At 48.4% G+C, this 19,330-nt stretch overlaps 1 protein-coding gene across 1 annotated transcript in view; it reads left to right on the top strand.

The window, feature by feature from the left end:
* The window catches only part of LOC147737752 (uncharacterized), a 149,381-nt gene that overhangs the window by 80,880 nt on the left and 49,171 nt on the right, over positions 1–19,330 (top strand). Inside the window, exon 2 of the mRNA XM_086943567.1 lies at positions 11,176–11,295. The gene's annotated coding sequence lies outside the window, so the exon portion shown is untranslated. The remainder of the gene's footprint in view (positions 1–11,175; positions 11,296–19,330) is intronic.

The following is a 19,330-nucleotide window of genomic DNA, read 5'->3' as shown; positions in this document are numbered from 1 at the left end:
CTTGTGCTCTGTTTTTTTGGTTTTGGGGCTGTTTGGGGGGGGTGGGCCAGTTGGTGCTTGTCGAGCGCTTGTGGTGGCAGTACAGTTTTGGTTGGGACTGGGGTTTGGGGGGGTGGTGGTGGTGGTGGCGACCTGGTGTGTTAGCGGTATGATACGTCTGATTACAACCCTGTTTATTCCCATGCTTCCTGGAATACACTGTTTGAGGGATCCTAGGGCCCTGGTGCCTCTCTGGGCCTTTGACCGCGAGTTTCTGAGTGGGCTGTGTGGCTGTTTCGGCGTATGCATGGCGTGGCTTTCTAGTTTCCCGTTATGACTATTAGCATAGGTACATGGAATGTGAAGGGCCTCAACTCCCCGCAGAAGAGGCAGAAGTTATGGAAGTATATTGTGGACCACCACTTAGACGTGGTTGCCCTTCAGGAGACCCATCTGGCTAGGAAAGACGAATTGCGGCTCCGCCACAGACAGTTCCCTCTTATCTATAGGGCGTCTGCGGCCACGAAGCATAGGGGAGTGGCCCTTCTATTCCGAGCTTCCCTGCATTTTCAACCCCTGGGAGTGAATGTTGACAAGGAGGGTCGGTGGCTGATGGTGAAGGGGGGATTACATGGCCGCCTCTGTACCTTTGTTGTGATGTATGCCCCGAACACGGGCCAAAATGGCTTTTTGCAAGGCTTGCTTGATAAGGTGGGGGATTTTGTGGAGGGACACTTGATCCTGCTGGGTGACTTTAATATGGTGTGGGACAGGGACCAGGACGCTTCCGGAGCACGAAGGGCGGACACTGGAGTTTTTTCGGAAGAAACTAAGCGTCAGTTGGGTGATATGGGATTGGTGGATGGTTGGCGCTTTGTCCACGCACAGGCCAGGGACTACACTTTTTTCTCTAATGTTCACCGCTCGTACTCTCGCATTGATTATGTCTTGGTGGGCCAGGCTCTCCGGGGTGATATACAACTATCTAATATCTTTCCACTCTCTTTATCCGACCATAGCCTGGTGGTTCTGGGACTACGCTGGGCCCCTGGGGGGGACGGTTGGCGCAAATGGTACTTCCCAGCAGCTCTGGCGAGGGATGACCTGTCCTGTAAGGCTTTACGTAAGGCAATCGGCGATTTCTTTCTTCTCAATCCCCCTTCGGACACCTCGGTGTACAACACTTGGGATGCGTGCAAGGCCTCCTTAAGGGGCACTTGCCTCGCTCTCAATGCGCGCCTGAACAAACTGCGACGCGAGGAGAGGGAGGCCCTTGAAGCGGAACTTGCCACTCTGGAGCAGGCCCACAAAGCGAACCCCTCCAGGGTGACTTTACGGCCCCTAACGGCGGTGCGTGGGAAGCTGAGGGCCCATTATAACAACAGGGCGGAGTTCACTCTTTTGCGCCTACGGCGCGCCTCTTACTCCCAGGGTAACAAGATTGGGCGCCATCTTGCCCGGCAACTCCGTGACAAGCGCGAGCGGGAATACATTGGAGGGGTGCGTGATCGCACGGGCTCGGTTCAGCATAAGGATGCGGACAAGGCGGCCATCTTTGGGCGCTTCTACGCAGCACTCTACTCGAGTGATACTCTCGACCCGGAGGCTCAGTCCAGATTCCTGGAGGGGCTCCCTCTTCCGACGGTCTCCGATGAATGGAACAATTTGTTGTCCTCCCCCATCACTCGGGAGGAAGTCCTGGACGCTATCAAGGCTCTCAAGCTGCATAAGGCGCCTGGGCCTGACGGCTACACGGCCCTCTTCTATAAAACGTTCGCCTCGGAGATTTGTGATTACTTGGTCTCTCTTTTCAATGCTATGGCGACTGACGGTAGGACTACGGACTCCATGGCCGAAGCGTTGATCACTGTAATCCCCAAACCGGGGAAGGACCCTTCCTCCTGTACGTCTTATCGCCCGATAGCGCTCCTCAACCTGGACGCTAAACTGTATTCCTCCATCTTGGCGGGTAGACTGCAGGACCTCATGCCGGCCTTGATCCATCCTGACCAATCTGGTTTCATCAAAGGTCGGCAGACTCATGACAATCTGCGCCGCGTGGTCCATCTCATAGAAAAGGCGGAACGATTCCGCATACCTGCGGTGCTGATAGGGCTGGATGCGGAGAAGGCCTTCGATCGTGTGGATTGGGGGTTCTTGCACCGGACGCTGGAGGCTTTCGGATTCTCGCCCGGCTTCATTCGCATGATCGAGGCCAATTATCGAAGTCCTACCTCCCGGGTACTGGTCAATGGCCACAGATCCGAGAGTTTTAGCCATTCCAGGGGGACGCGCCAGGGGTGTCCCCTCTCGCCCCTCCTTTTCGCCCTCAGCATCGAACCTTTGGCATTGGCGATACGGGAAGAGGAGCGGATCTTGGGGCTTCCCTTTACAGGTGAACAACATAAGATATCGCTCTTTGCCGACGACGTCCTCCTGTCCATACGCGACCCTGCTCAATCCCTACCCCATGTCCTCTCAGTCCTCTCCGCCTACGAGGCAGTGGCGGGTTTTAAGGTCAATTTTGATAAGTCCTATATCTTGAATCTGACCCTGTCCCCAGGAGAAGTGCAACAGACCCGGATGCTTACCACGCTTGCTTGGGCGTCCACGTCCCTGCTTTATTTGGGAGTGCGACTGACCTCCACCGTGGGAGCCCTGTTTCAGGCTAATTTTCCGCCGATATTGTCCTCGATCCGGGCTGAACTAGAACGATGGAAGCCTAAATTCATCTCCTGGCTTGGCAGGGTTCACGCCCTCAAAATGGTTCTTCTTCCTAAGCTCTTGTACCTCTTTCAGGCTTTGCCGATCCCAGTGGGGCTGGACTATTTCCGCCGGTTGAAGACCGCGATGCTGAAATATGTGTGGCAAGGTGGCCGAGCCCGGCTCCCGTTTGCGGTTCTTCGGCGCCCGCGTTTAGATGGGGGGGTGGGTTTCCCGGACATGCAATTGTACTACAAAGCAGCTCAGCTTAGAATTCTGGTGGAGTGGTCCCAACAACGCTCGGAAAAACATTGGCTCCATATGGATCGGAGTGTGGCGGGCCGCTCCATATGGGATCTGGCATGGAAGCCTAAGGTGGACCGGCCCAGGAACGCATACCTTAGCACCCCCACGAGCACGGTATTGAAGGTTTGGGACGTGGTGAGTGGCGATGATCGCTGGACCACCTTTCCGTCTCCGTTTACCCCGATTCATTTTAACCCGGCCTTCCCCCCGGCCTTGACGGAGGGTCCTTTTGAGACCTGGAGGGAGGGCGGCTGTAGAGCCCTCACTCACTTATTTCATGGTACTGAGCCCCTTACTTTCCACAACTGTATGAGGGACTACGGAGTGCTGCCAACGGAGCGTTTTAGACATCTCCAGCTCCTCCACTGGGCGACATCGCCCTCGATGGCGGAAGCCGCCACCAGGCCCTTGACGAGTTTCGAATCGTTCCTTCTTCGCACCTCCACCATGAAGGGGGCGATCTCTTTCATATACAAGCTGCTATTGGATACTACTATATCTCCGAGACCGCGGTACCAGGACCATTGGGAATCTACGCTGGGGAGGGACATCTCAGATTGTGAATGGCGGGGCTTGTGGCGGGACGTGTCGGCACATAACCACTCCACTGACCTCAGGGAGGCCCATATGAAACTCATCTTTGATTGGTACCTGTATCCCTCTAAATTGCGACGCATATTTCCGACTGCTTCGGATAGGTGCTGGAGGGGCTGTGGAATGTTGGGGGACTTTAGCCATATCTGGTGGGACTGCCCCTCCATCAAGCCATTCTGGGCCGAGATTCTCTCGCACATGAGGGATATCCTGGGTTATCCGATCCCGGACTCCATGGCTTTTGTCCTGTTAGGCCTCAGGGACCCTCTGCTCGAGCATCAAACTAGGGCGGATAAGCGTATCATGTGGTTGTGTTTGGGTGCGGCTAAGATGACCTTGGCAGCCGCCTGGAAGGCCCCATCTGCCCCTGCTGTCTCCTTGTGGCACGCCCGTTTGTGGCGCCTGTTGAGCATGGAACGTCTCTCTGACATCTTTTTGGGCAACTTTAAGAATTTCATGCATGACTGGGGCCCACTTGTACGATTTCTATCCCGGGGCCTTCCTTCGGCAGTGTGCCCGTCAGCATTGCGATCCCTTCATCTTTTCCAGATCTGATTGTGGGTGTGACTGTGATGGGTTGTGTGTTTGGTGTCGCCACCACTGGGGGGAGGTGAATGTTGGGGTGGGATGAGGGTGGGAGGGTAGTTGGGGACGTTTTCCTTTTTTGCGACTTACTTTACTCTTGGGATGAACACTACAACTTGCTTCAAGCTGGAGCTGCCTCCCCTCTCCAGGGACACTGCCTCTATTGTTGGTACGCCTGGCTTAACGTGGGCGACCTGATGGGTGGGCCTCCTACCCGTACCTCTGTTGCTTGCCCGATCCCTGGTGTCGTGGTGTGGACTTTGGAGTTTAGCTGGCCTTGCTTTGCGGACGTGTCCTCTCCCCAATCATTGCACCCCCTGTGTGGGGTTTGTGGCGGCATGTCGCCTGTTCTTCTTTCTTTCTTCTTTGCTCCTCTTGCTCTATTCCCTTCCCCCTTTCCGTTTCACCTTGCATACTACAAAATAAATTTTTTTTAAAAAAACAAGTTTATATCCTTTCTTCCTCATCATACCACACCCAGATAGGCACACTCTTACTTTCCGGTCGATGTCCATGCTTCTTACTCTCACAGAGCCTATAATGCAGGCAAATGACAGTATTGGTGGCAGCATTCTAAGCATGCTGATTGGCTGAGCCGATCTCTACCAAGTGATGGTGATGGCTGAAGAGTGCGTGCACTGTGATAATGCTTCTACGTGCAGGAGAATTGGGGATAAGTTATCAAGTGAAGTACAGGTGTTATTTCAGCTACATTTTCATTATATAAAATGAAAATATAATTATGTAAAAAGAAGTATATTTGGCGTTTAAATAGGGCAAGCCTTTCTCTGTATCGCCAAGGGAAGGGAGGCCGAGACGTGGGGGAGGGGAGACTTTACGACTTGCCCCAGTATCGGTGACTTTCATAGATTCCCATGCTTTGTATCATTCCCCGTCGTCGGAATGGGAGCCTCTGTAAATAAAAAAATATCATAACCATAGGTACAAAAGAGAAAATTCGGCCTAGGCCTCATCTCATTTTGTAGCATATCACCCTCTTTGTGTAAAAGAGCCCAAACTTTCTGCAACAACCAATCAGAATAGCCTCACCCCATAGAACCCTCCTGAGAGAGCCTCAGAGCCTCAGATTTTTCTACTGCACGTTGTGCTAGGGAGTCTCCACTGAGCTCTGCTCAGTTCTTTTCTCTTCAAATTGATTCTTCTACAATATACTTCAAAACTACAATGTCGGACAAGGAGAAGAAGGCTTTGTTCAGCGCCTGTGCTACTTTTGCTAAAAAGAGACTTTTTGTGGAGGACAAGCATGATGACTGTATCTACTGCTTTTTCTACAAGAATCTTGAGAGACAGGGAGCGCCGATTATTGACTTGACTGCAGAAAATGAAGTCACGGAAGGAGGTACTGTCATCGGACGATGAGGATTCTTCATCTGCTACATCCTCCAGAAGATCCAGAAAGAGGGGTAGGTCACCTCACTCTACTTCTATTGGGCCCCCTGTCAAAGCCCTACAAAAGATCTCTGATAGGTCTGAGAGGGCAAGTCTCATTAAATCTCCTCACCGAGGTGAAAAGGAGAGGCTGGGACAGGCTGCAGAGACGGACACAGCCAGGAAAGTGAAAAAGGATATTTCTGTTCCATCACAACCATCTCAAAAAGAGAAGGACAGCAAGAAACTAGCTCCTGACCCTCAGGAAGGAAAGGCTGACAAGAAGCAGCGTCCGTTGACGACGGAATCAGCAGGTACGTCGACGACTACTTCTCAAAAAAGCCTGAATTCATGGGACTTTCATCCGACACTTTCAGAGCCCACAGTGATAATGTCACTGGATGCCAAAATGGCTTTCGACCTGGTGGAATGGCAGTACCTCTTTGCGGTCCTAAGCCATATGGGATTTGGCCCTAAATTCCGGGCCTGGATACGACTCCTATACGCTGAACTGGTGGCCCAGGTAACCGCCAATGGTCACATATCGCATACTATACAGCTTGCCAGAGGAACGCGCCAGGGCTGCCCACTGTCGCCGTTGTTGTTTGCATTGGCACTGGAGCCATTGGCAACTTTAATTAGGGCGACCCCATTATTAAAAGGCATTAACTGGACGGCGGGATGGGAAGATCGTATCTCTCTCTACGGCGACGACATGCTGCTCTACCTGACGGATCAAGATCATAGTATACCTGAACTACTTGAAATTTGTAATACACACGGGCGAACATCAGGATACACGATGAACTGGTCCAAATCTGTGCTATTCATCTTAAAAGGTCTGGATTCATTGCTCCCCGCCGACTGCCCAATCATAATAGCCCGCGACTCCTTTAAATACCTAGGCATACATGTCACTAGGGATGCCGCAGACTTTATCAGTAAAAATTTGACACCTCCTCTAGAGCGCCTAAAGCGCGACGTCAAACACTGGGCGTCTCTGCCACTAACATTACTGGGTAGAGCAGCCTTATATAAAATGATGGCTCTACCGAGGTTCCTCTACGCTCTCGATAACACACCATTCCCGATACCACCACAATATTTTAAGCAAGCTGCGGCACAGGTCTCGGCCCTTTTGTCGGGCAACTTGCCGGCACTCATAGCCCAAATTAAACTAAATAGGAGCTGGTATGACGGTGGAATTGCACTACCGAACCTACAATTGTATTACTGGGCGGCACAACTTAAAACTATCAATCACTGGATTCATGCACCCCATGACGATCCGGCATACCGAGCAGACAGTATACAACTAGGCACGAACAACATGCTGGCGGTACTATATAATAGAGGTCAGGCCGCAAGACTAATAGCAGTAGACCTTTGTACTCTCTTCCATTCCTACGTGACTATTAGAGTATATCCATCCGTATCCCTTCCCTATGTAGATAGAGATAACTCTAATCACTAGTATATGCAGTAGACCTTTGTACTCTCTACCATTCCTATGTGACTCTGAGTATATCGATTTGTATCCCTTCCCTATGTATATATAGATAACTCTAATCTTACTTTCTACCATTCCTATGTGACTCTTAGAGTATATCCATTCGTATCCCTTCCCTATGTACATAGAGATAACTCTAATCACTAGTATATGCAGTAGTCCTTTGTACTCTCTTCCATTCCTATGTGACTCTTAAAATATATCCATTCGTATCCCTTCCCTATGCATATAGAGATAACTCTAATCACTAGTATATGCAGTAGATGTTTGTACTCTCTTCCATTCCTATGTGACTCTTAAATTATATCCATTCGTAGCACTTCCCTATGTATATAGAGATAACTCTAATCACTAGTTTATGCAGTAGACCGTTGTGCTCTATTCCATTTCTATGTGACTCTTAGAGTATATCCATGTCTATCCCTTCCCCATGTATATAGAGATAACTCCAATCACTAGTAAATGCAGGAGACCTTTTTACTATCTTAGAGTATATCCACGTGTATCGCCTCCTTGTGTGACTTTACATCTTGTACATTTGCAATTTTTTCCGTGTGTATCCTTCTTTTGTAACGCATGTAATCCTAAGTCCTTATGTTTCCCAACTGGTGCTTATGTAAAGCGCTCTGACACCTTCGGGTAAAGTTCGCGCTATAGAAAATCGCATAAATAAATTGGTGGAGTTGGGTCACTCTTTTTTTTCCCGCTGGGTCTGGGTACCTCAAGGTCTGTACTGCACAGCAGCTATACTGGGTCTCCTTGTGTCTGCTGAGTTGGGTCACTCTTTTGAAGGCCTCAGCAAACGTTGACATTTTTTTAGCCTGAAAACTCAGTGTGATTAGAAGATCGACTCAAATTCCGTTTTTGGCTTTCACCAGAGTAAAGGGGGGCAGCCCCGTCAATTGAAAGTGAAAGAACACACTCACAGTCAGCACCACCAACTGCGCCTCATTGCTACATAGTCCTGGGCCTACACATCTGATGTGGATAAAAAAAATATGTCTCAACCTCACTAGGGCCTCAGTAACCAGGTAGCGGTCAGCCAATGCCCATCAGGTAAACAAGCATGGGCATAGCCAGTAGGTCTCGCCTCTGGGACCTTATACGTGTTTAGTTATCCAGCACAATATCCTTTGGGCAACAACATCAACTGTTGCATGGCTAAACACTTATAAGGTCCCAACGGCGCAACCTATTGGCTTTACCAATGCTTGTTTTCATTGGTTCCTGTTTGTGCCTTTCAGAGATGCAAGCTTCTGTTTCATCCTCCTGTCTAACTACTTCCATCTTTTGTTGATCTAGGTCACAGGTACTCACAAACATTTTCCTGGGGCCCGCAAAGTTTGGTCTATGGTGGGACCGAGGGCCGTACTGATGCCAGCGGGGGTGTTAACTCTGGGTAGGGGAAACAAAGCATGTATATCTAGTGGCTGCCTTTAAGAATGAAGGTGTTCCTAAAGTTAAGGGCCTAGTTACCTCCTTTTTATGTCTCGTGGCGTTAACAGAGCGAAGCGCTGTCTCGCCTGAGACCTATTGTTAGCGACGCAGCTTTCCAGGAGACAGGACCTGGCCGCGTGCATCTCCTCTGCCGGAAGGCGATTTGAGCGGGCCACGCGCACAAGAACGCGCTCGCTGTGGCCAGCTCCTGTCTCCTGGAAAGCTCCACCACACACGCATGCGCACACACAGAGGCACACACACACAAGCGCACATACACGCTCGCACACATACAGAGACACCCTACCCCCCCTGTCGCACACAGAGACACACACACGAGCACACCTACACGCACGCACACATACAGAGACACCCCCCACCCCCTCCCCCCGTCGCACACAGAGACACACACATGAGCGCACATACACGCATGTACACATATAGAAACACCCCCCCACCGTCGCACACATACACACACGCGCGCACACATACACAAGCTTACCGACACCCCCCCTGCCGCCGCCCCCCCCGCCCCTACAAGTAAGGCCCACTTACCGGCACTTCGGACATCTGCAGCCTACGCGGGGCTCTCCCTCGGGCATAGGAGCCCCGCGTCACCACTGCTCCTCCAGGCACGCTTTCACCAGGCTCACACACACCACCAGCTGTCAGAGCACGCTTTCACCAGGCACACACACACACCACCAGCCGTCGGTGCACGTTTTCACCAGGCACACACACACCACCAGCCGTCGGTGCACGCTTTCACTAGGCACACACACACCACCAGCCGTCAGTGCACACTTCCACCAGGCACACACACACCACCAGCCATCAGTGCACGCTTCCACCAGGAACACACACCACCTGCCGTCAGTGCAGGTATCAGAGCGCTTTAAATCAGCACGCTTATAACAAGCAAGACTAGCACTCTATATTACTGCCAACTTTGCTTAGCATAAGCAACAGCTAACCATTCACAAAAAATGTTTATATACTAATTGCAAATTAAAAAAAAAAATGAATGCAAAGCATTGTCATTTACAATGCCAGTAACTCTAACTTTAATGCTGCGAGACCTATTGCATTGTAAATGCTTGTTCTAACTGCAATTAACCTTTAAATAAGTGTTTTCTGTATATGTACGTTACTTTTTCATGTTAGTTCTGAGTCAAGTAAACAGCAGCCCAGTGCTGCTGCTGCCGAGGGGCCCGCATGTAAAGACCTGGAGGGCTGGGGCTGCCCTTCCAGATGCTCACACCCTGCACAGCTCAAGAAGCTGCCATGGCTTAACAAGAGAAACAGGAAGAATCAGAGAAACTAACACAGGTCAGACACACGGTACCAGAGAGTACTAACTGAGAACTTGCTTGTTTGCACAGTCTCTTTAAGCCAGAGTATTTTGAATGATTGAATGTATCGCTTTTAAAATTACTCTGGATGCTTCTAAGACAATCGCATTTTAAATTTAAAGCTTTTTGAAACAAATGTTTTTTAAAATGAAATTGCATTGAATGCTTACTCACTGTGGGTAAGCCTGACTTACGTCGAACAGTAGAACGGGAGCTGGGCTGGGCAGGACCAGTGACCACAGCTGGAGGACTCGCCCTCGTGGGGAGCGAGGGACAGGTCAGCGCTCTAGTAGTTAAGCATAAGCCTACTTATGGTGCCCACAGCATGGACGCGCAGCGGCACGCTGCTGGCGCCCCTAAGGCTAGCCCGCCTGTTTACGGACACGGTCGAGGGCGAGGAACCATGCCGGATTCGTCCCAGAAAACGGTAAGCTCATCACATATGATAGAGCATTATTACTCTCATTTAGATACTCGGGTAGAGCCCATTGTGAGATGATTCTAGCGCCAACAAGCTTGATAGGGTGGAAGATGTCATGCTCTATCTGCCGGACTAAGTTTAACTCAGGCATGGTGATGGATGTGGTGGTTATGGACGTGGTGATGGACATGGTGGCGGTGGATGTGGTGGACATGGTGGTAGTGGACGTGGTGGTGGTAGGTGTGGTGGTGGTGGGCGTGGTAGTGGTGGACGTGTTTTGTACACAAATACCGTGCCATTTAATACAATTAAAAATGTGTCAATTCACATGAAGAATAATGACAACCTGTATTTTATTATTCTTCATGTGAATTGACACGTTTTTAATTGTATTAAATGGCACTGTATTTGTGTACAAAAGTATTGTTTTATATCGAATAAATTGTACAATTTTCTTAATATTTTCTCAAAATTGTTTTGATCTTATTTTTCTATTTTTGTGTTTTATTAGAAATGTGGTTATGGCATTAATGGGTCTGTGAGTTATGAGTGGTCGCATTTTGCATTCCTTTTCATTTTTGGAAAAATAGGGACTTGTTTTTATTACTAGTCTCGTAAATACAACACATATTGCATTACAAATGCTATCGGTGTCACATTTGCGAAAGTTATAACTATTGGCATTGTAAATGACAAAGCTATTAATTTTGCTATTTTCAAAACCAACACATAAATAAAAAAATTGTCATTTACAATACCAATAGCTCAAACTTTCCTAATGCGAGACCTATTGCATTGCAAATGCTTGTTTAAGTATTTGACACAATATTGAATTTATAACCTTTGTTTTTTATGGTCATGAGTCACCAGAATACTAAAAACGTGTCTTTTATTTTCAGGGTCAATTAAGTAATGGTCACCAGCTTGGAAGCTCAGTTAATTCTTCAGTATTTGTCATTGATCTCCACTTGTGGCTGGTTTGGGTCTGCCCCCTGCATCGTTCCCGATAACTCGCACAGGTAAGGAGCTTGTAGCAGCAACATGATAACCCCATACTCGTCTGTAAGAAGTGCGCTCTGAGGCAGGAATCCGATCATTTTTGTGAAACAAGGAAGGGCCAATATCTGCTATGTATATTTGTAAAAATAAAACAGTCAAATCACAGTATACTGTTCCAGAGGTTCGTCCCAGAGACATTTTCTGTAACTGAATGCAGACACCCTAGAAAGCATGTGCTTTTAAGACAAGTTGTGTTTACTCACCTGAAGGTGACATGTTTCATCATTGGGCTATACTCCTCACCAGGCCGGTGCTACAATGCCTGGTAGGCACCACTAGAAGGCACTCTGTCGGAGATCTTTTAATAAGTAAGTTGGATGAGCATAGTAGGACAGAGGATGTTGTGTCATAAGATGTGAGATTGGTGAAGTCTGAATATAAGATCAACTATCGACCAGTTGCCGCAATATACTTAATGTGATCTTCCTGGTCCGTGTTGAGATTAAAAACAGTGGCAGAGAAATTGAGGAACTAAGGGCGCCTATCACTGTGTGAAAGTGTTGATCACCTATGGACCTGCGGGTAAGCTGGGGTCTATACTTCAGGTCAACTTTGTTCATGCCTTGTGTAGTCATGGAGCAATCTGTTGGCATTTCATCAGGACCAAATATGGGAAAATGGGTAAATGGGACCTAATCTTCTCCACAGCGTGAGGAGCTCTGTAACTCAAAGCCCTGCACCATGCATAGGTGATAAGGTGCCTAGTAACATCTTACTACCACAGGTGAGCACTCTCTAACAGAGTGCACTAGATACGGTAACCCTCCTAAAATTCAGGACAAACTGATTTATTCAATAACTTGGACGCCGCATCAGGGGGCAACTGGTTTGAAAAGCACATGCTTCCTAGAGTGTTCAGTTAGAGATAATGTCTGTGGGACTGAACCTCCAGAACAGTATACTGTGGGTTGATTTATACAAAGAATGTGTATACTGGACTGTCATATTCCTCGTCATCTCTTATGATATGTAAAATAAAACACAACACACCTGGAGGCCAACACATCTATCATACATTTAATGCAAAAATAGCAAAAGGCCAAGCAAACTAACAAGTGACAATTGTCTTTGCAATGGACAAGAGCATCCACCCTAAAGCAAGTTGGAGTATATAATGCTAATGCTACACAATGTATTTTTATACACTTCACCTAATACAAGTCAATGAAACATGAACACGTGATACAAACAGTTACTTAAACAATACTAATGAGTAGGAGGCAAGATCTTCTCTCGAGAGGAATGTGAGGAGCCCGTGAGGTGCAGATAAAAAATACACAGACAAGCTGCAGAATTCACTGTTTCTGGAAATAACACTTCTGTTTGTCAATATTCAATTTACGACAAGGTGCAGGAAAGTGTGGAGATGGACATCACTAAATAAAACGGTTCTGGGCCTAATAGAATCATGTAACTTTGCAGGCATATGAAGGCGAACAGTCGCATCAAATTAATATAAGAACATTGTAATTTGGTAATGTAATATATTAATGCACGTGCGGCATTCATGTGTAACCAATTATCGGTGTTAAAGAAACCAGTATATCCAGTTATGCTTTCTCAATTCCTTCTTTCAAGAGGCCACCACTGCTGCCATCCAGCTGTATTCAGCAGTGCCACCTGTGACCTGGAATCCTGCATTTAATCAATACCAAAGGTCATCAATGCTTCTAGCCAACTCCGGTCACTGGTGCCACTCGCACCCCACCACCCTTGGGCCTGTTATTCTTTTAGCCAGCTCCAGTCAGTAGTGGCCCCTTGGACCTGTATGTAAGCCTACTAGCCAGCTCCTGTTAGTACTGGTCCCTGGGACCTGTTATCATCCTAGCCAACTTGAGTCATTAGTAGCACCTTGGGACTAGTGATCATACTAACCAGCTTCAGTCAGTATTGGCTCCCTGAGACCTAGTATCCTGCTAAGTAACTCCAGTCAGTAGTGACCCCTGTACCTTACATCCTGCTAATCTACAAAACCAGAGGTCAACTCTACTGCCAACCAGTTCCAGTCAATATTGACATGCATTGTTAGCCTGCTTGTCATGAATACCAGAGGCCAGCTTTGTTGCTAACCAGCTTCAGTCAATATTGGCTCCCTGAGACCTATTATCCTGCTAAGTAACTCCAGTCAGTAGTGACCCCTGTACCTTAATTCCTGCTAATATTCAAAACCAGAGGTTAACTTTACTGCCAACCAGTTCCAGTGAATATTGACATGTATTGTTACCCTGCTTGTAATGGATAACAGAGGCCAGCGTTGTTGCTAGCCAGCTCCAGTCACCATCGGCCCGTCACATATTATCCTCAATAGGATCAATGCCCAAGGCCTGTGCAGCTGCTAACCAGCTCTAGTCAGCAGTGGCTTCCCGGACCTGTTATTCTGCATATAATCAGCATGTCTTCAGACCTAAATACACTCACCCCACATCCTTACTGTATAATAGCAATTATTTACTTACATCATACAGTAGGTACCGCACTATATCACACGATCCCAAAAACAAAGAAAATAAAAAACGCCTAAGCCTTCAGTACTCCACCTTGTCAAAAATGACCAAATCACACCAAGCACTATAGCCTGCCACATCACATGGCACACTCAGCCACAACATGACGATACCACAGCAGGGATTTGGGGCCATTAATCCTCTGTTCTAGGCATGTATGCTGTAGATGCAATGCTTTGCATACTCCTGCCATCTTGTGTTGGGTCCGGATGTTTGCAAGTTGTTTATCTTTGAAGAAGTCTTTCCAGTCACGAGGTAAGGTGACCATCTTTCGGTGATAGTGCACATGGGCATTGACTCCATTGTTAGATTGTTTTTTACCCCAAACGGGTTCGGGTGCATATTGCTGCACTCTGAAACCGCTCTTCGGGTTCCCCTCAGTGCGCAGTCCACTCTACCCTCAACTGTATTGTTTCAGTACACATTTCCCTGTTCTCCTCGTTTCAAATAGTTTGGAAAACTCTCCATTTTTGATAGAAAACCTTGTGGGCAACCGTCGGGCTTTGCTGCGTAGGGCCAGCCATCTGCAAATGGAACGGACTCCATTCTATTTCTGTCCTGAGTGCCACACCAGGTACCCTCCACCGACGTACATCAAGTTTGTAACTTGTTCCTCTCTCCGGAGCACAAGAAGGAAGACTGCGACCCTTGTAAGTCGTTTTGGTCCAAGAGAACTCTACCCGATCATCAGGCTCGATGACAAGAGAGGCAGCATCAAAGCGTTCAGCATGAGAAGAAGTTCATCTCGATGCCAGAGCACAATCGCTGGGGCATGCTGGGGCAGTCATGTGATTGCAATTCTACGTCATGCCAGTACCATAGGCGACTGACAAAATGTATAGGTTATCTTGCGCCCTTCTGACATCTAAACAGGCCTAATAAACAGTATTTGGGTGTCAGCTCAATACTTAGTTTTGTGGCATGCACCATTTCTTCGACAGCTTGTTGCTAGAAGGAGTGTATTGCATCGCAGGACCATGGTTAATGTACGAAATCAGCCCCCACAATGTTGCAGCGCAAGCATATATCTGGCCAAGACCCGACCATTCGATGAAGGTCTTGCGCCGTTTAGTAGATTCTTCGCAGAAAATTATAATGTATCAGTCGAAAATGGGCATTACTAGAAACCATGCGTATTAGTTCACAGGCCTGCTGCCAGTCTTGATCTTCCATTGGAATGTCAAAGTCTAAATCCCAGGCCTCTCGGGCCCGTGTGTAGTGCCTACTGTATCTGATCGCATTGTTCTGTAAAGATGCATAATTAGGTGTCTACACGCACCATAGGTTAGCAGTATCTCAAGGGTTGGAGTATGCGCAGAGCTGTCGGACAGCATGGCCAGTTGTGCTTGGTTGTGTCTGCCAAGCACGCATGTTGTAAAAATTGCCCCTGGCTTAGACCAAACTCTTTGCGGGCATGTTTAAAGGGGACAAGTCTCATCTGGGTGCAATTCACCTTATTGCTCGCATCCCCCTCACTCCATGCCTTGAAGGACATACTGAGTGCCATCTGCCTGATTGGTTTTAATATCTAGATTAGGAGCTCCCTATGGAATGGTGCGCGCTTAAGTACTCTCACTACAAACCAATGCCATACTCTGGCCGTTTGTCGCACAATATATGGATTATCTCTTGGTGTTCCCGATTCTTCCATTAACAGCTCCGGAAGACAACCAGCATCCACCATTCCCGCCGAGAGCCGAATTTCCCAACTAGGGACTGTGTTGAGCCATCGAGCTGCGTGTTGAAAATGAACGGCATAATATTAGGGGTCCAAATCCCCCGCTGCATACGTCCTGGTCAGTGTGGCCAAAGCCACTCTGCTATGTGTAATGGCCTTGTTGAAAGATTTAACAAGACAATGAAGGGCATGATCGGTGGACTTCCTGAAAAACTCAAAAGAAGAAGGGATATCTTACTTCCCTGCTTGCTTTTTGCCTATTGGGAAGGGCCACAGAAAGGAGTAGGGTCCTCCTTATCTTAACTTCTGTTTGGGTTTCCTGTCGGTACCACTGTGCCTTGTGAAAGAGGGATTGGAGAAACCTCTTGTTGAACCATAGCAGATATAGTGGACTATGTGTTTGGCTTTTGCTCCAGGATGTATGAGTACGTGGAAATAGCAAGCAAAAACGTCGAGGCCAGCCTAGCTCCAGAAGCTCTGGTAATGCCAAAAGGCTGCTATGGTTGAGTTCCAGCCAGGGCAGATGGTGTGGGTTTTGGGGCCTGTGACTCCTAGGGCTCTGCAAGGTAAGTGGAGTGGACCCTACCCTATCCTAGAAAGAAAACTGGTGGTCACCTACCTGGTAGACCCTGGCTCAGACAGGAACCATAAGAGGGTCGTCCATCTTAACCGCCTTACACCCTACTATGACATGGCAGATGTGACCATGCTCATGGTTACAGATGAGGATCGGGAAGCAAAGAGTGAACCTGCCCCTGACCTGTCCAGCAATCAAAAGATGGGTCAGTGGAAGGTGTGGTCTTGTCAGACACCCTACCTGCCCATCAGGAGACTGATTGCAGGCAAGTCCTAAATCAGTTTGCTGAGCTCTTCTTTTTGACCTGTCGCCAGACTAGCTGGTGTATCCATGCTGTAGACGCTGATGAAAGGCTACCTTTCGAGAATAAAACATACAGGCCGACCGAACATGTGAAAGAGAGCATCAAAGCTGAAATAAGCATGATGCTGGAATTGGGAGTTCTAACGCCTTCTGAGAGCCCCTGGACCTGCCCAGTTGTCTTAATCCCCAAGCCTCATAGCCAGGATGGTAAGAAAGAAATGAGGTTTTGTGTGGACTATTGGGGCGTGAATGCTGTGATCAAAACTGATGCATGCCAAATTCCATGGGCAGATTAACTTATTGACAGGTTGGGAGCAGCCAAGTATCTGAGTATGTTTGATCTCACATCAGAGTACTGGCATATAGGTCTGACGACTCCAGGAGCAAAATAAATATCTGCATTTTCAACCCCAGATGGGTATTATCAGTTCACTGTAATGCCCTTTGGTTTGAAAAATGCATCTGCCACTTTTCAAAGGTTGGTGAACTAAGCCCTTGCTGGGTTGGAATCCTTGAATGCAGCATTTCTACACACTATTGCTGACTTTAGCTCCACCTGCAGGATCACCTGAACCACCTTAGGAAAGTACTGTGGGCTCTGAGAAGTGCAGGCCTCATTATCAAGGCATTCAAGTGTCAGATAGGGCAGGGAAAGGTTGCATACTTGGGTCACCTTGTTAGTGGAGGCCAGGTTCAACCCTTACACCCCAAGATCTAGACGATTCTGGACTGGGTGGCTCCAACTACCCAGACTCAAGTGAGAGCCTTCCTTGGCTTCCCTGGTACTGTAGGAGGTTTGTGAGGGATTATGGCACCATTGTGGCACCCCTCACAGACTGACTTCCAAAAGAATGCCACAAATAGTGAACTGGACTGTGAGCTGTCTAATAAAGACATATAAAGCGTGCGCACACCACAAGGTTTCATGGTGCTGCGGACAAGGGAGTCCTGCCGCTAAGTATTTCATTCATAAGCCTGGCGAAAAAACCAGGTCTTTAATAGTTTCCAAAATTGAGGATATGATATCATCGATCTAATGTCCCGAGGGAGAGAATTCCAAAATTGAGGGGCCAGGACCGTAAATCTTATTCCCCGCGATTTCTAGCGTTTAAAGGACGGAGTAGCTAGGGGATTCAAATGGGAAGACCTAAGATCCTGAAAGTGGATATATTTCTGGACCCGAGTAGATACAGACAATGGGCAGTTGCCATGGAGCGCTTTAAAGAGGAGGCATCCCAAATGCACTGCGTTCGACTACCAGAAGCCAATGTAACTTTTTCATAAGAGGGGTGACATACTGCATTCTTGCCTGGCGATATATTACTCTAGCAGCCTGGTTTGGCACTAGTTGCAGTCTTTTCGATTGATATGCCGGAATGCCAAAGTAAAGAGTTAGTGTAGTCAATGTGAGAGACGACAAAGGCTAAAGCAAACTTGGGTAAGAGCTTCAGTAGTGGAAAAACTGTTGCTCTCCAGTAATGGGGTAACTTTCATAGATTCACATGCTTGAATCATTCCCCGTCATCGAAGTGAGATCCCCACGGTACATAGAATAGCAGTATAGCAACAGCATAGCTAAAGCACAGCTAAAAGAGCAATAGGAAGTATTGTAACATGGACGTTAATAGGAAAAAAACGTGTCACTTTACTAACTTGTCCAAGTCCTTAGATATGGTACAAACTCCAGCCAATCAGGCGACCGCACCCTCTGGAACCTTCTCCTCAGAGGCTCAGGCTCTCAGATGTTCTACCGCACGTCGTGTGAAGGGAGTCTCCCTGAGCGCTGCTCAGTCCCTCTACCTTTTCTCTTCAGAAACCCGTCTTCACTGCTTTGTCTACTAGAAAGAGGTCACTCATCAGACACTGTGAGTCTTGTGGGAAACTCCGGCTTTATTCCAAAGACCCCCACAAAAAATGTATCTACTGCCTCCACCCTGAACATCAGGTGAGAGATTGTAAAATCTGCTGGACTTTTCTTCAAAAGACTTTAAGAGACAGAGAGGGAAGTCTACTTCTGTGGTTACAGAAACTCAAGACCACGGATAATCCCTTATCAGATGTTGAGAGTGATTCCTCTCTCAGGACTGTCATCTCTAAGAAGGGGCTAGTGAGTGGGGGTTTGGTATCTGCTAATCAATCAATTAATCAAAGACATTTATATCGCGCACTACTCACCCGGAGGGTCTCAAGGCGCTTGGGGAGGGGTGGTCCGCTACTGCTCGAACAGCCAGGTCTTGAGCAGCTTCCTGAAGGCGAGGTGGTCTTGGGTCAGGCGGAGGGGGGTCGGGAGGGAGTTCCAGGTCTTGGCGGCCAGGTAGGAGAAGGACCTTCCTCCTGTTGTGGCTCTTCGGATGCGGGGGACGGCGGCCAGGGCGTGGCTGGTCGATCGGAGCTGGCGTGTGGGAGTGTAGAAGTTGATGCGGTTGTTGAGGTATCTCGGGCCACTCGGCTACGTCTTGCATCCCTTCGTGAAGGTTGGTTGTGGCGGTGGTGGGGTCGTTGGTGAGGGAGATGATCAGCTGTGTGTCGTCGGCGTAGGAGATGATGTTGAGGTTGTGTTGGCGTGCGATGGCCGCACGGGGGCTCATGTAGATATTGAAGAGGGTGGGGCTGAGCGAGGAGCCCTGAGGAACGCCGCAGATGACTTCGGTGGCCTCTGACCTGAACGGGGGTAGGCGGACTCTCTGTGTCCTTCCGGCGAGGAAGGAGATGATCCATTCTAGTGCCTTCTCCTGGATTCCGACGTTGCTGAGGCGCTGCACTAGGGTGCGGTGGCAGACAGTGTTGAATGCTGCGGAGAGGTCTAGGAGGATGAGGGCCGCTGTTTCTCCGTTGTCGAGCAGGGCTCGGATGTCATCGGTGGCAGCGATGAGGGCGGTCTCGGTGCTGTGGTTGGCGCTGAAGCCCGACTGTGAGGGGTCGAGGGATCCATT

The sequence above is a fragment of the Lissotriton vulgaris genome, chromosome 1_1, assembly GCF_964263255.1.
Source record: "Lissotriton vulgaris chromosome 1_1, aLisVul1.2, whole genome shotgun sequence".
NCBI classification, from domain to species: Eukaryota; Metazoa; Chordata; class Amphibia; order Caudata; family Salamandridae; genus Lissotriton; species Lissotriton vulgaris.
This window is presented reverse-complemented; position numbering and strand designations above follow the sequence as displayed.